At 41.3% G+C, this 17190-nt stretch overlaps 1 long non-coding RNA gene across 1 annotated transcript in view; it reads left to right on the top strand.

Annotated features, from left to right (window-relative positions):
- The window catches only part of LOC123001713 (uncharacterized), a 340673-nt gene that overhangs the window by 287221 nt on the left and 36262 nt on the right, over positions 1-17190 (top strand). The window lies entirely within an intron of this gene.

The following is a 17190-nucleotide window of genomic DNA, read 5'->3' as shown; positions in this document are numbered from 1 at the left end:
TTAAAAACAGAAGTATCAAGATGAGCATGCAAATTACTTGTAATTCTCCCACAAGGGCTGAGAAAATATTACATGTTGATGTATTTTCTCTCGGTTTTTCTTTTTTTTTTTTTTTGAATTATGTTGTTTGGATCCCTGGTTGTTTTTCTTTCCTCTTCACACTACAACAGGATCGCTTTCTAATTTATTTGAAATCATGATATTAAACAGCTTCATAATATTTCGACGTAATTATTAGTACCCTTTAACTACATGCCCTCTGATGGAATACTCTGTTTTTCATAATATTAAATGGCCAAATGACATACAGCTTTACCCATAGCTCTGATTACTTTCTTAAGATGTATTCCTGAGTGTGAAGTTACTGGCCTAAATTATGAGCATTTTTAAAGTTTGTAACTCCTGCTGAATGGCTTTCCAGACAGGCTTCACCAACATATCCTTCCCTGTGCAATGCAGAAATCTCTCACTTCTCGCCCCCAGTGAGTCTTCTCTTAAAAATCTTTGCCAGTTTAATAGTGAAATTTTGCATGTCATTATTGTTTTAAATTTACATGTCCTTGGTTATCCCCAAATTGTAAACCTTTTTGTTTGTTTCTTGGGCATTTCTATTTTTATTATTGTGATTGTCAGTTTCTATATATCTGTTTTTTAAAAAAGATTTCATTCCATTTATCTTTTCAGGCTGTATATGCCTTCTGAGGAAAAAATAGAATTAACATTAAACAAAAAGAGAAAAAGCACTGCTAACCCAACAATACAAAATTAACCACTCTTAACATACTGCCAGACATTTTTCTTTGCATATGTGTATACATTTGTCTGCGTTCATTCATATAGTTTGCTTACAAACCTAAGCAACATTTTTAGGAGTTGTTTGCCAAAGTGACGTTACACTGTACATACAGTTTATATTCTATCTAAATGTTAAAAATATATTATAAACATTTTAATTTTTTAAAAGATCTTATTTATCACAGAGAGAGAGTGAGAGCACGTGCATATGCGTGAGGGGTGAGGGGCAGGGGAGGGGCAGAGGAAATGGAAGAAGCAGACTCCCCACTGAGCATAGAGCCCTTCATGGGACAGGGTCCCAGGACCCTGGGATCATGACCTGAGTTGAAGGCAGACGCTTAACCTACTGAGTCACCCAGGCACCCCAAACATATTAATTTTTAAAACTATAACTAAAACATCATTTCAATGTACGAAATAGAATTTAATGTTATATATGCATCCCATATCCAACCCATTCTCTGTTTAAATCATGGTTTGTAATAGGAACATATTCTTTATGATCAGGAAAAAGTTGTAGAAATAGAACTTCTACACATATACACATTTGTCTTTTTGCCTTGATTATAGTAAAATTTTCCAAAATTTGTTACAGGAAAGATATGCTACTGTATATTACTAATCTTAAATTCTTAAAAACAGATGATAGTTAGCATACTGCTGTCTGATTTACTTTTTTATCTTTCCACTTGTCATCATATATTGGGCAGTTTCCCCATTGATGTACTCAGTTCTATCTCCATTTAATAGTGCCCGCCTACTATTCCATCTTATGGAAGAACTCTAGTTTAATTTAACACTTCTTTTATTGATAGTTGTTGAAACTGTCTTCTCCCTTATGTATCTATGCACGTTTGTGAGTATTTGAGAGAAACATACAGAGGTGGGAATGATCACTCATAAACATTTTAAATACTAAATATAGATTTCCAAACTGTCCTTCAGAAAGTTTTACAAGTATATCCCCATTAAGAGTGTAGTAGAATGACCATTTTCATATGATGGATGGACACCTAAAAGCTCTGACTAGATGTTGTTCAATGATTTGAATCCAACTTAGGAAACTTGAACTAGCCTAGGTTCCCTTTACCGATACAAAAAGGAGGGAAGGAAAATAAGGGAAGGAAGCAGAAAGAACATAAAAGGAAAAAAAAAAGAAAAACTTTGCCATTTTGTTACTTAATAATTATAACTTTAATATTTCTGCAGTGTTGATTAGTAGTAAAAATGATTATGTTTAATTTTATGTGTAACTTCTACACAAATACTATGCCAATGGTATTGTGTATTTTCTTCCTGAGTAACTGATCTATTAACGAATACGCTTTGCCCATTTTCCTCTTGAAGTGCTGGTGTCGTTCTTCCAGATTTATGGGAGCCTTTTGAAGCTCAAGGTCTTTAAATCACTGGCATTGCTGCCCATGGTAGGCTCGTAACAAGTAAAAAAAATATATATTTTTATCACACATACATTAGAGTAGATATTTACTCATAAACTATTTCTAAATGAGCTGACCGAGACAAACTTTGAGGTGAGCTTTTTGCTCCATCGTGCATGTCAGCAATGCGTTCACAGTAAATAGGAGCCACAGGGATGGTCCAAAGCTTCAGGGAAAGAAGGTAGCAAGATGCAGAACGCAGTGATCAGAGAGCAGGGGCAAACTCTTCTAAAGACCGAAGACACTGAGATGATGCAGTGCAAGGTGGGAGTTAGTCGGATTAGGCTATTGTAGTTCTTCCTCTTGCTGACCCCGATCCATGCTCTTAGCCAATCATATCTTGACTTGGTAAGAACCATGCTCGTCACTTATACACCCTACAGGTGTAAAGGCATTAGATGCCCAGCCCAAGAGTGGTCCTGGTCTAAACAGTGTAAGGACACCTCATGAATGAAATGCTGCTTAGGGTTCAGATCAGCTGCGATAAGGCATTGCTAACAAAAAGGATTCCACTGTTCAATGCCAACTGGTCCTGTTGTGTTGTTTTCTACATATTTCAAGGAGTGGAAAAACACATCATGTATTCATGGTCTTCAGAGTTCTCAAGGGCCATCATAGTGTCATATAATTAAGCCTAAGTGCTGTTTTAAAAAGAAGACTAAAATAACATCTGGCTAATAGTCACGGTTGACTTTGGCCTTCCAAGGTTTGGGGATAGTGTGTGATCCTTGTTGTAGGAGATAAATTCATGTTGCAAACATTAACTTCAGAGGGAAGTTGTCTCATGTGTTCTTTTGTTTCCATGGCGTCAGCATTTATGAAGAATCGAGTCACATGTTCATTTGAGAAAAAAAAGACAGTAAATTTGTTAAATGAGATTAAGCCATCTGAATTGTGAGCTCTCTCATATTTTCCCTTTGATGTTTCTGTGTTCGAGGTTTGAAGTCTAGTCTTTATTTGCAGTGGTCCTTTATTTTGGAAAATATATCTATTGTTTGCCATCCTTTGAAATTTCAAAAGGCCAATCACAAATTATAATTTATCAGATGAAATAACATGGGGATATTTGACAAAAATCAGTGGATCTGATGACCTTTGATGAAGCCTGCAGCTATGAGATAATATAGAAAAAATATCTCTGGGAAAAAACCCGGTGGGTGAGTTCAGAAATAGCGCTCAACATTTGAGCAGATATACTTTTTTTTTTTTTTTAAATGGATGTCAACGATTTAGAGAAGTCTTGCTTGCAAAAACAGATTCTTTTCAAGGTGAAATGATAAATTAAAGACTTCAGAAATTCATCATCACGCATTTTCTCTGGAACCAACAAACAGAAATAGTCTATTTTCTTTCATTAAAATTGATTTGAATTTAATTTTGACAGTGACTGGAAGTTAATCTATCATCTTTACTTTTGACAGTGAAGCAAGAAAACAGGTTCTGTGAATAGGATTTTTCTATGATTTGGGCGGTTGTCATTACTAGAAGGATTTTTGCGAATAATGGATGCCGAACTTGGCTTGACTCCTCATTTCCAGCCCTCTTTGCTTCTTTTGTATCGAGTTGCTAATAACTGGCTTCATCTTTTGCCACCAAAACAGAATGGCTTTTTTTGTTTGCCCACAGAGCTGTATGGTGCAGTGTTGGGCCATGAGTTATCACAAGATGATAATCCACTTCTCTGGAAACAGGTCTATGAATCCGCAGGCACTTCCACAAATAACAGACTGCAGGCTTTTGAGCAGACACTTTTATACCCCTTTTGAAAGCTGTTTATTAAATCTGGGCAGAAACTGGCTGACGGAGAGAAAGCTACACCAGACAGGCCTAGCTCCCTGACTGTGGAAACGTTTTCTCCTGCCTCAGAGGGAATGGTCCACGAGAAACTTGATAACTTGCATGCATTTTAGACAGCCCATCCGTACATCTATGGTTCATTCCCCAGCTTTCTCTCATATTAAGGAGAGGATTTACAGAGCAACAGTCTAAGATTTAAAAAACAGAACTGATTAACGATAGATACTTTGCATTCTAGTTCTGTGTCCCCATAAGGAAATCATTTAAAAACATACTAGAGAATCATTTTTCATGTTTCCTTTGTCACTTGGGATGTCTATGCATATACTTGTATCAGTCAGGGAACCGGAACTACCGTGAGTTATGGGGTAAGGGATTCATTACGGGAATTAGGGCTTCCACGGTGTGGCGTGGGGGGTGCTGGGGTCGGGGGTTGGTGGTAGGGGTCCGGCAGGAAGTCAGAGTTACAGTGAGTCAGAAGCCAAGCACAGCGGATGGTGAAGGGGAGCGTCGCCTCTGTGGGTTTGCTGTCACACATTTGGTGGTGGGCCTTGGGCTCCTGTTGGTCAACAGTAGGCTCAGCTTGTAGAGAGTCTCTAGAAGAAGCATGGAGGAGAGTGAGGATAACCCGGTACCCGCTGGCATCTCTGCGTCGTCCGTCCCCCCTTCCAGTCGTGTCGACCTTCATTCAGAGAGTGGTGCTGCTCCACGTTTGCTTCCAGATCTCATGTGCTTCCTCCCTGGGCTTTAACTCAGAACCACACAGGGAGGGCTTTCTAGGAAATAAACTTCTAGCTTATCCAAGTTGACTCATTGCAAACTCACGGGTGTTTAACAGACAGAACAGAGACATTCTATAGGAAAGTGGTATCTCTACCCTGTATCATCACCCCCCTGCAATAAAAAAGAATGTCTTGAAAAGATTTGTCTTAGAAAGAAGTATGGGAAGGTTTTAGAATATTTTTAACAGCTTTTAAAGAATACCTTGACTGAAACCTTATAGCTTTCAACCTTTATACTGTGCTCCCTCATTGACAGATGGTGCTCAAAGTATCAAAAACTACAGTGGAGTAAATACTTCAAGGTCGCATTTTCACATGGGTGATTCTGAGTAGACTGTATTCCATGCTCCAAGACGTCTCTTCTTCTCATGGCCTCCCATATAGAGAAACAGGATTTCTCAAGGGTGTACATGTCTCTTTCCTATACCACCATTGACAGAACCACCAGTTTCTGAGAGATAGGGAAAGATCCTTTTTGTAAGTTCATTAAAAAAAAAGAAGACATATGGGTTGAATATATTCCCATCAATATTAAACTAGAAAATAAATGTTTTCAATGCAATTATGCAAGCAACTAAAAATTTCCCATATTAAGCGAAGTCAGTTTTTGCTGATTTATCATCATCAATATCGAGCACTATTTCTGAGCAGGGCCTACTGAATTTATTCAGTATATATCCCCATTAGACGAGAGTGGTGGTCCTAGGTACAGTATGGTGATTGACAAATACATTTTTCTGGCTCAGCCATTCTGAGAGGATTTTGCACCTCAGGGACAAAATTATTGTGTACCTAAGCTTTCTGCAACACTTCGAGGCTAGAGCAGCTCTTTCTGGGTCCCCTACTAATTATAACAGAAGAAGTGCACTCCGTATTTGACAAAAGCAATGAGATAGCTCTCTCTCACTCAGCTCACTAGCGCTAAGCTGCAGTGATGTCGGACTCACCATGCATGACCTTGGAGCTTTGGAGTGACGTTCATCAGCTACAGTGGTGATAACCGTCTCGCCTCTTCCTGCCTACTCGAAGGTGCTGATGGCACCTCGGACGGTGAGGGAAGCATCCTGGTGCAGCCCAGCCTCCTTGGGAGACTCCTGTATCCCGAGGCAGCAGAGTCCTGATTTGGTCCACCAGAGCTGTGCACAGAAGTCTGATGCATGACTCACCGACCCCCCAAGGGGGGATTCCTAGAAACACATTAGGAAATATCCATAGAGCAATCACCTTCCTTAAGGAAAGAAAAGCTCAGAGACCCTGAGATTTGCTGGTAAATTTACTTGTGGGTTGGTGAAGATTGAGATATTCAGTTCCATTTCTAGTCTTCTGCCTCTTGTTTCCGGAGCCATGAGCTCATCTCCCCATCAACACATGGTGTCCCTATCCTGTGCTGCCCTGTTAGAGCAGAGAACTCTCCTACCTGTTCTTACAAGAGTGAAAGCACCGATAGGTTGCCAAGGCGGGCAGCCTCACTTGTGTGAAGGTATCTTTGGTCAAGTTCAAAAGCACCCTCCTTTTAGGCTGTGCATGCATGAGTTGTTCCTAATGTGATGCAAGTTGCCCCCCATCCTCCCCACCTCCCACCCCCACCCAAGCAGAAGCTGGGCGACTCTTAGTCTTCCTTCTTGATACTGGCAAGTTACTTCCAGTCATCTCAGAGGCAGTGATTAGCCCTAAAGTCATGGTCATCACTACTCCCAGGAGGCTTTGGGTGGCTTCACGTGGATAAGAATCTCGGCTGCTCACACTGAAATGGGAGAATCCCTCTGGATTTCACTGCACCCCCTCCCTTGCCCCCAAAGTTAGAAACAACATATCTAAACATTCTTAAAGTCTCATTTTCTCCATGAACTCTTTCACCATGAAAAATCCTCAATTCCAGTGACTCTAATCATTTAATGAACACTCTTAACTTTTTTTGCTGTACCACCTTCTGAATTCCTTATGGAGAGAGCCAACTTAAAGTGTCCATTGATGGAATGTTTGAATGGAAACAGATGCAGACTCGGTGTTGCACGCCAACACAGAAAAGCAGCATCCACACTTCTTAGGATTCAATTCGAAAATTTTGGTTAATTAATTTTAGCCTAAATAACTCCGACAATGTGAAAAATTCATTATGCGGTTTATCAGAAGAGACACCTATGCTACCCCTTAGGACAATTCCTTAAAATTTTCTTTTTTCTCTTAAGTATTTTAATTCTCAGAGGAACCTTTCCTATCTTTACACTAGAATGGAAGGAGAAGAGAATTATGACAGATTAGAGCCAAAGTACTTATCCAGAACAGACGTTTTTGAATCTTTACAAGACTGTGTAATTTCCACGGGAGTTGATTTTTTTGTGGTTTTGCACAAAATTAGACAAAAATGTTGTTTGAAAGTGAAGGTGCTCCAAAGGTCTGGAGAGCTGTGCCTGGATTTGTGACACTGGAATAGTTCTTATAAAATTTGTTTTAAATGAAAGGTTATTTTAATGTTATTTTATGTTATTTAATGTTGTTGTAAAGGATTTAATAGGAGGAGTTCTTGTATTGAGTCATTAGATATTCCCAAATCTCTATACTGAGTGGCTGTATTTCTGTATAATAGATCTGTATAAAGCAGGGAACTCTGTGTGTGTGTGTGTGTGTGTGTGTAAGAGAGAGAGAGAGAGAAGAAGCATGGGTGAAGGCTGGTAAGAGTGGCCAAGGGAAAAAACGTTTGTTAAAAGGTTAGAGTGGGTCTCTACCGTTGCACAAATATCACTTCACTGTTCCTTCTTCTGGATTCCATGCCTCAGGGTATAGCGCTGTTACCTGGCATATTTCTTGGTGTGACCTGAATTTCAGTCAGACCGTCTGGATGTCATGTTTCTGTGCATGTGACATTCTCTTTCACCCCTATTCTCATTCTCTCTCTCTCTCTCTCTCTCTCTCGTATGTCTCTGTCTTTCTCTCACACACACACATACACACACATTGACTCAGTTGTGCACATATAATCACTCTGCACTTGGCCCGAACCGCGCAAGCAGGAGAAGCTAAAAGGATGCCTTCCTGAGGAGAATTATAAATTTATAATCATTGCGGATGTGGTTTCTATGGATTCTTCCTATTTTCTATCTTGGTGAGGGAAGAGGGGAAGATGCTAGACAAATTTGAGAAAATTCAAGACGGCTTTTGTAAAATTACAATCCATGAAAAGAAAACAAGGCACCTGTGTGTTTACTATGAAAACTGTGATCACAGGTAAATCCCCACGGGGAAGTTGGAAACCAATCTGAGACTTGGATGGGGGCTGGGAGGCACCCCAGGGCAGGTGCTTGATAAGAAAGAGAAGTCCAGAGTAAGAAGGCATTAAAGGATATGTAATGTCAGGTAACTTGATGATCTTTCCGGGAGAGGCTCACGTCCTATCAATTACAAATCATCGTGCTAAAGAAAAAGTATCAAGGATGGTGGTCTCTACCTGTTATTCCCCAGATAACCTGCTTGTGGAGACAAAGGCTCTGAAACTATCAAATGACTTCACTTCCACAAGAGTTACTACACTTTATTTTTAAATATTTATATCATATGATAAGGCTCGGTTTTTTTCCATGAACAAATAAATGCCTTCAAAGGTGTTCTGAAGTGATTTCCAAAGTTTTGTGATAGGTGTTTCATTTCAATTAAAAAGGGGGGGGGGTGTTTCTGAAAAGTAAAAAAAGAAAAAAAATGCTAGTGGTAATAGCACACATTCACACACATTCTAATTACCAAATTATCCTCTTCGTTGCCACTGAATAGAGACTGGAACTTATTTTTACCATAGATAGTGGTTTCAAATAGAAAAATTGAGACTGTATTGCTCAATATGGGCTAATGGGCTTTTAAACCCATACTTCATGAATACCCAGAAGAGGAACTTTGACCTCTCTGGAGAAGGATTTGAAGCCGGCACTGTCGCGATCGATAATATTCTGTGTGCTATATTGTTTAAATATAATGATTATACAGGTAAAGGGTGGTTCACAGCAATGCAATAGTCTCAGTGGCAATTCATGTTCCATTCCGTATTCTATACTCTCTTCCCGTCCCTACCGTCCCCACTGGTATTCATCTCTCCAGGCAGGGTGCACCACAGTCCCTCCTGGGACTGGGCATTGACCAGTAGTGAGAGCGGACCGAGGGGAGGCTGGGATTTAGGACTGGACAAGTGTGAGGTCAGGAGAAATGGCGAGTAAAGGACGAAGCTGATAAGTAGCAGTGACAACAGGTGACGGTAACAAGCGCTCCGCTGTGCCTGGATGGGGAACAGAAGGTGTCTGGCATGATTCTTTGAACGACCTCCCTGCTTTAGTCTGCCTCATGGAATTTCCTTCTGCCTACTGTTCAGCTTCCTCTCTGAATTCATGCTTTTGGACTATCCTTGTTTGGATTTCCTTCTTCTCCTAGTACCCTGCTGCCAGGCGATGATTTTCATGACCTGCTCCTATCTGTCCCTAACTCACCTCCGAGACCCTGGGTTGACCCTGAGGATCCCATTCCCCACCCGAGAAGCTCTCCTCCTGTACTTGAAGCATCCCTCCTGTGCGTATTTGTCTCATTTTCCTGTGCTAGGCGGGCTGAGAAGTCTGTACTTACAAAAATATTATGATCAGGCTAAGAGGTGAATCAGCTCTCAAGACGATTAGATGAGTATCGAGGAGACAGAAAGGGGCCAAGTCAAGGCAATTAGACAGAGAACACCCTGCACAAGTCAGGAGTTAGGTAATCTACACATTGTGAGGTTAGGAACATGATAGGAGAATATAACCATTCTTCAGCAGACATTTATGAAACATTTACAATGTTCCAGTCACCTTGATTATCAAGTCTGATCAGTTAATGATTGTTTATATGCTTTTTGCAAGGGCAGGAATTAATTCAGGGCATTAACCACCCAAAGCCCAAGTATGTGGACAAGTAGTATAAGCCTAACCTGTATGAAACTAAAAGAATAGTCTAGAAGTAGCCTTAGGATTGCAACTGCTCACTTCTGACCTACAAAGCAAGGTTGACTGCATTGACCACAGTGTGAATGGACTCAGGGCTCTGTACCTTTAAGAGGTACATTCCAAATGATTCTGATGTGCAGCCAAATTTTGAATTACTGATTCAGCAAACCATCTTGATTCACAACAGACGTTTGTCAAACATTTGCTACAAGTTTACGTGCAAGGATAAATTAGAAAGGAATCCTACCCCCATGCAGTTTATAGTCGAATAATACACACATGTCTTTAACGTAAGCTGAAATTTAAATGGCATAAAATAGCTATAGACAGAATTGAGAAAAAAGATTTTACTGATGAAGTTTCTGGAAAAGCTTTGGGTGGCAAAAAAGAGCATTTGAGCTGGAGTTCGAAAAATGGTTCAAGGTGAAATTATTTTTAATACAAAGACAATCCATGTGTACTTTTGAAAGATTATATAAATACACACATTCACACACAGATACACACAAAATAGTTCCCTGATCTACAGATAACCCAACTCTTAATATAAATATGAATGTGGATATAAACAGAGGTATAATTATAAGCATACATACATAATTGGATATGTTTAGTTCTATAAAAGTGGAACCAACTTGTATAGGATGGTTTCTGACTCAATTTTTTTCTAGCAAACATACCATGGATATCATTCATGGCCTACAGCATCATTTTGTGCTGCCTAAATACTATCATGTCTATAGATGTATTACGATTTATTCAACTACTCCTATAATGTTAGGATTATTCAACTAATCCTAGAATTTCCGGTTGTTGTCTTTTTTTTTTCCTGTTCTGAACATGCTGAAAAGAAAATCCTTAAAATGAATTCATTTCCTTAATGATGAATGTCTAGAAGGGGAACTTTAAAGTCAATGCATATGCATATTTTTAACAGATCTGTAGAAGGCTGAGATGTATCCCAGGGGTGGAAAAATGTAAACCACAGCCAAGACATAGGAAGGTCTGGGCCACTGGGGATAGAGAGTAATGGGTATTATGGTTTGCCTGAGCATAGGGTAAAAGGAGATGTCTTGGTCCATTCAGGCTGCTATAACAAGAATACCATAAACTGGGTGTCTGACAAGCAACAATTATTTCTCACAGTTCTGGAGACTGGGAAGGCCAAGCATGAGGCATCCCTCAGCAGATTCAGTAGCTGGTGAGAGGCCCCTCCCGGGTTCAGAGCTGACAGCTCCTGGTGTCGTCCCCTGGTGGAAGGGACGAGGGAGCTCTCTGGGGTCTCTTTCATGGGGCACTAGTCCTGTTCATGTGGGTTCCACCCTCATGACCTAATCACCTCCCAAAGTCCCCACCTCCAAATATCATCCAGTTGAGGGTTAGGATTTCAACACATACATTTTGAGGGGGTGGGGGTGCGGTGGGGGACACAAACATTTAGACCAAAGCAGGAGAGTAAAAGATAAAGCAATATGGTGGAAACGTTAGGATAGGACCAGAATTTGCAGAGTCTTCCATGGTTGATTAGCAGATATGTCAGCATATCTGCATTGGGTGTTCAGTGGCTTTTAATCTGAGACTATGGATAGTTTCTGCGAGTTTCCTGCCCTCAGAATGGCTCAGGATTTGGGATAATTCCAGAGTTTTTGACACTATTGCTTCAATGCTGAAAGTCTCATAAGCGCTTTGGGTAAACAACAAAACTACCCAGTTTTTAGAAGTCATCAATGCCTGACTAAATGGCCTCAACTAATGGCTGCTCTCAATGTGAACGTGAGGAGCTCCACATCCAGGAAGTCAGCAGCAGCGGCCATCCACATCCAGTCCAGCCTACATGGCGGCTGACGGTGATTTGATTCATGGAACAAAGGAACGCCCCATCATACTTTTTTCTCCTCATTTGCCACAAAAGAGCCTTCTAAAGCGGCAGCACCAGAAAGCTTCTTAAACCTTAACAGGAGGGAAATGGAAGATCCATGGGGACAGTGAGAGCCGGCCGTTTTCATTTGGGAAGAAGTTTCATTATCCTTCTTTCCATTTCCTCTCACACTGGGAAGTCATTATAATTCTGGCATTCCTCCTGACATTTTTATGACTTTGTTTATTTTAATACATGGCTCATTATTTGTTTTGGAACAGCCCTCAAAAAAAAAAATTCCTCCAAATGCCACTTTAGCTTAGCCCACGAGATGTTTCATCATGGCCTGTGTCTTACTTCTTACCACTCGGCTAAACTTTTACCTTGGGCGAGGGTATAAAGCTCTGGGAGAGCAACTGAGGACCATGACCTTGGTGTTCCTCTTCTCTGGACGGTTAGGCACATTCAATAGCAATCGATTATCTCTACCTAGAGATTCGTATTGTGCCCCCCACGCTTCATAGGGGGAAAATATGGCGTTTCTCTCTCAACTTAAAAAGCAAAAACCAGACTGTTAAATTCAATTAAGTAATCACCAGCAGCAGCAGAAGCAGGCCACTAAAAGGCATTTCTTTCTCTCTGAGTGCTTTTGCTTTCCGGCAGCAGAGGGGCTCCTGTGCAGCTAAGAGTCACATGTTTGATTGACTCGCTCCCAAGCTGATGTTCACACTGCTGTATTCATCTTGCTCCGATGACTGTGACATGCCACCCGGATGTGGCGAGGCTGACAGGGAATGTGAGGGAGACCAGACAGATGACAACGTCTCCGTGCTTCAGAGCCAATGCAGGATGATCTGTCACCTGATGATAGGCCACAGCCTGTCATTTATTTACTTAGAGCTTTAATGTGGGTAAAATGAGCAGGAGAGGCGGGAAAAGTGACAAGAGGCAAAGAGAGAGTGAGTGCTTACAAGAAAGAAAAATCTGACAGACCCTTTTCGGCATCAAAATATCAACAAGAGCCATTTCATACATCTCAATGGGCATGCCAGCCCAGGAGCCAATTACTAGCAGCATTCTGGGCAAGAAATCAGATTTGCAAAGCAGGAACTTTGACCATTTAGTCTCCGGGAGTGGGGGAGACAAACCACACTGCCCCTTGATTCTATTAAGTGCTTTGAATTTCTTGCACATTTAATTTCTGCAATATTCAGTGATCGCTTTAGCAAGCACGTTTTCCTCTTGGTTTTCTTTTTTAGTCTGTACACATTTTGCAAAATAACTTTTATGTGCTATGGAAATCACCACCCAAGTGTCCTTTTTGCTTTAAAACTGCTGCTAGAAATCTGGTCTTGAAGACAAAACCTTGAAAGCCACTGACCTGATTGTTTTCTGAGATGTCATCTTGGTTACAGGAAAGAAGGGACTGAAAATAAGGGGAAAACAAAAATAGATATTTTAACTACTAAGTCAATTCTGCAGGAACAAAATGGTGATGATTCACATTTGAAGAAAATACTATTCACCAAAACATTGGTCTTCTGTATCTAAATGAATAAAATATTCCCGAGTGAAACAAATTTAATGAACAAAGAATTTCATGAACAAAACAAACATAAATGTATATATTTATACAAATGCATAAATATTTTCCACGTGGACAGATCCAAGCCATTATAACCTAGAGTTTGTACAGTCCTTTCTTATAACACCAGCTCTTATGTTGTCATGTGGCCCTTGGGGGTGTGGGGAGGCCCCAGGATCTTCCCACACACTGATAACCTTGGACCGTGGGTGTGAAGTGTGCAGGGAGAGCGTGACCGGAAGTGCACCTTCACGTGCCCAAAGACCATAAAGCATTCACAGATCGTCGCTAACAATGGAGTTGATGAGGCCCAGGTGTGGGGTCCAGCATGATGTCAATAAAATCCATCATGCAAAAATATCAAGGAACTGACGTATTTCCTAGGAAACATTGTCCCTGAGAAATTGTAACTGTAACCCCGGGGTGGTCAGCATCCAACCCCCCGAGACTGAGTGTTCTCAATGAGGCTCTGGCTCTCTGTGTGTTTTTCCAAATGCCTCTTTCGGCATGTCTAGATTTGCTGTACATTCTCTGTATACTAAAGAAATTATCCCCCTTTTCGGCTCTCAGATTTGCAGCACCCAGGCAACCACTCAGCAGGCAGCCTGGGATACGAGAGGTCTCACCTGCGCCCCGTGAAGGCAAAAGTCTGTAAGGACGTTAGGGCATTAGCGTGACTTTCCAGAGTGTGGAATCCTGCATTTTTATAGTGTGGGTCTGTTTTGGGCGAGGGACTGGTTCCAGTTCATGCTGAGAAGGTTGTTGGAGAAGATTAGACACCATTCACCCCGTGGATCCTTTAGGGTCTCCCCTACTCTTGGACGTTTTGTGCTTTGCCTCTTCAGGCTCCAAGCTGCCATCAGAAGACAGGAGGCTTTGCCACGGCTCCATATGGGGGCCCCTTCCTGAACTTAGAAATCCCAGGTGCCCTTGACCTATCACTTCTCCTAGATCTGTTGCAGAGAGAAGGGAGAGATTACCACGAACCCCGATGATCCAGTGGTCCTCTGAAATACCGAACTCTCAACCGGCAACCTTCTGCGTAGTGTCCTCAATTCCTGGCGTGTACGATTTGGCATAGTCTCGCAAATGAGCCAAGTAGTGAAGTAGATGGAGTCACTTGAACTGTGAGCTGCTTGATAATTTCAATGCACCTTTGGAGGTTTCATTTTGTGTTGGCCAAGACGCCTCATTTTTTTTTCTCTTTCTGAAGAACTTCAGGAGGAGGGGAGAGAATTGTGTCCCCTTCTTGTATTTGGCAGCGTCTCTCTAATGCTTAAAAGGGCCAAATTACCTGTCCTTATTTTCTTGCCTTGGCAGCAGAACGTGATGAATCCTATAACCTTGCTCACGACTTAGCTGGATACTGTTTGCGTTGGATTTATGTGGACACAGGTGGTGCCCTGAGGGTCCAGGCCTTTATGGGGAACACCTGTGTCCATTTCTTTTGCCTGCATTATTGCCAGATATGACATATGTGAGGTGGGGCCTTAAGTTATATTTGCAAGATCAGCAAGGTGAAGAGTGTTAAACATTAGGATTTTATTACAGCTAAGCTTTATTGTTCTTCTCAAGAGCCCCTCATGGTTCTTTAGCCTTTTTATATCTCTGGTTGGATGTTGTTAATAATGGTGACATGAGACGAATTAGAACCAGAGGGAAGAAGACCAGAAGATGCCCAGAGCTGACCCTACCTAAGAAATTTCCATTCCAACTCCCCTCTATACTAGTAAATGTTCTCTAATTTACCAAATATTTCAGTCCCTATGATTACACACTACAGTATAACCTATAATCTTTTTAATAAGAAAAGAGTTACATAAAAAAATTATTTATTGTTTGTTCTTCCGTCAAATAATGAAGGACCTCCTGTGCATGGAGCCCTCTGTAAAAGACTTGAACCAGGGCCCTGATCTCAATCCCTTTAATATGTAAATGTTTTTGTTTTTCCTTTTGTTTTAATTCACATCTTCTCTCCTTTTATAAACGGAAACAGCTCTTTCCCATTTCCTGTCTTTCACGTTCTTTTTGCAGCAAAGGTGAAAAGTAAAATGATGATCGTTCATTGGGACCTCTTCTGTTGAGACCATAAGCTATATCCAAACCTTCAATGTACAATTTTTATCACTACCATTTTTTTAAAATTTTAATGTTTTTTTATTATATTATGTTAGTCACCATACAGTACATCCCCGGTTTCCGATGTAAAGTTCGATGATTCATTAGTTGCGTATAACACCCAGTGCACCATGCAATACGTGCCCTCCTTACTACCCATCACCGGTCTATCCCATTCCCCCACCTCCCTCCCCTCTGAAGCTCTCAGTTTGTTTCTCAGAGTCCATAGTCTCTCATGCTTCATTCCCCCTTCTGATTAACCCCGCCTTTCTTTATCCCTTTCTTCCCCTACCGATCTTCTAGTTCTTATGTTCCATAGATGAGAGAAATCATATGATAATTGTCTTTCTTTGCTTGACTTATTTCACTTAGCATTATCTCCTCCAGTGCCGTCCATGTTGCAGCAAATGTTGAGAACTCGTTCTTTCTGATAGCTGAGTAATATTCCATTGTATATATGGACCACAACTTCTTAATCCAGTCATCTGTTGAAGGGCATCTCGGCTCCTTCCACGATTTAGCTATTGTGGACATTGCTGCTATGAACACTGGGGTGCATACGGCCCTTGTCTTCACTCCGTCTGTATCTTTGGGGTAAGCACCCGGTAGCGCCATGGCTGGGTCATAGGGCTACCCTATCACTACCATTTTTATTCTTGACCCAGACGGGATGCTAGTTCCTTCCAGCACCAGTCTATTTTCATGAAAACTCTAAACATAAAATTATTTCAAATGTAATATTAGATGAGACACTAGACCAAGTTATTTACTTGTAAGTGAATACTGCTACCCCATAAAACCTGTGAGCAGGGCTCATATTTAAGATATTTATCCTAGCTAGCAGCCAAGCACTGATCAACTGCTACAGCCTGACCAATGCCATCCCCTGAAACTCCCCCACGCAGGGGAGCATCTCAACGTGGGAATGCAGCAAAGGTGGTCTCCCTGGGACATAAGAACACAGCCCTTGAAGCCACATTGCCCTCTCTATTAGCTTCCCAGGGCTGCTATAAGAAATTATCACAGATGAGGTGGCTTAAAACAACAGAAATTTATTCTCTCACCATTATGGAGGTTAGAAGTCCAAAATCAAGGTGTCACAAGGCCATGCTCCCTCGGAAGGCTCTATGGAAGAATCCTTCCTTGCGTCTTCCAGGTCTTGGTGGCTCTTGGCTTCCCTGGCTTGTGACCACGCCACTCCCACCGCCATCTCCACCTTGACTTGGCTCTCTCTCCTGTGTGTCCCTGTGTCTTCTCCTCTTCTTAGAAAGACACCAGTCATTGGTTCAATGGCCCACCCAACATCCACGATGATGATTTCATCTCAAGATCTTTAATCTGCAACGGTCCTATTTCCAAATAAGGTCACATTCTGAGGTCCTGAGTGGACATGATTCAACCCACTACGCTCTCCCTCACTTTCACTATTTCTCAGAGTGATACAAATGGCAGGAGATTCTCAGATGGCAGGTGCAAATCTTTTCCCTGATTTTCTCCCTGAGCAAGGTGTTGGGAGAAGTGTTCATTTTTTAGTTTTGTATTGATTCATCTATCAACTTAGTTATGTCTCCATTTAATAAAGGTGAATGCAGAGTTTTGAAACACTTTCCATGCTGCTTAGAATTTAAAATGACAATTCTCTGATAAATGGTTGGAACTATTTTCCTATATATCTTTCTCATTGGCTCCTCTCGGCAGCCAGGTGAAGGAGGTGGAGTGGATCTGAGTCCTGGCGTCAGCGAGCAGGATGCCGAGGCCCAGCGGGGCTGGTTTTTGCCCATTTTCCCTCTGTTAGCAACTAAGATTTTCTCCCATTATCTCAAGAAACAGGCTGATTTTCACAATTTTTTCCTGTCACCGT

This window comes from Ursus arctos, unplaced genomic scaffold (assembly GCF_023065955.2).
Source record: "Ursus arctos isolate Adak ecotype North America unplaced genomic scaffold, UrsArc2.0 scaffold_31, whole genome shotgun sequence".
Taxonomy (NCBI): Eukaryota; Metazoa; Chordata; class Mammalia; order Carnivora; family Ursidae; genus Ursus; species Ursus arctos.
This window is presented reverse-complemented; position numbering and strand designations above follow the sequence as displayed.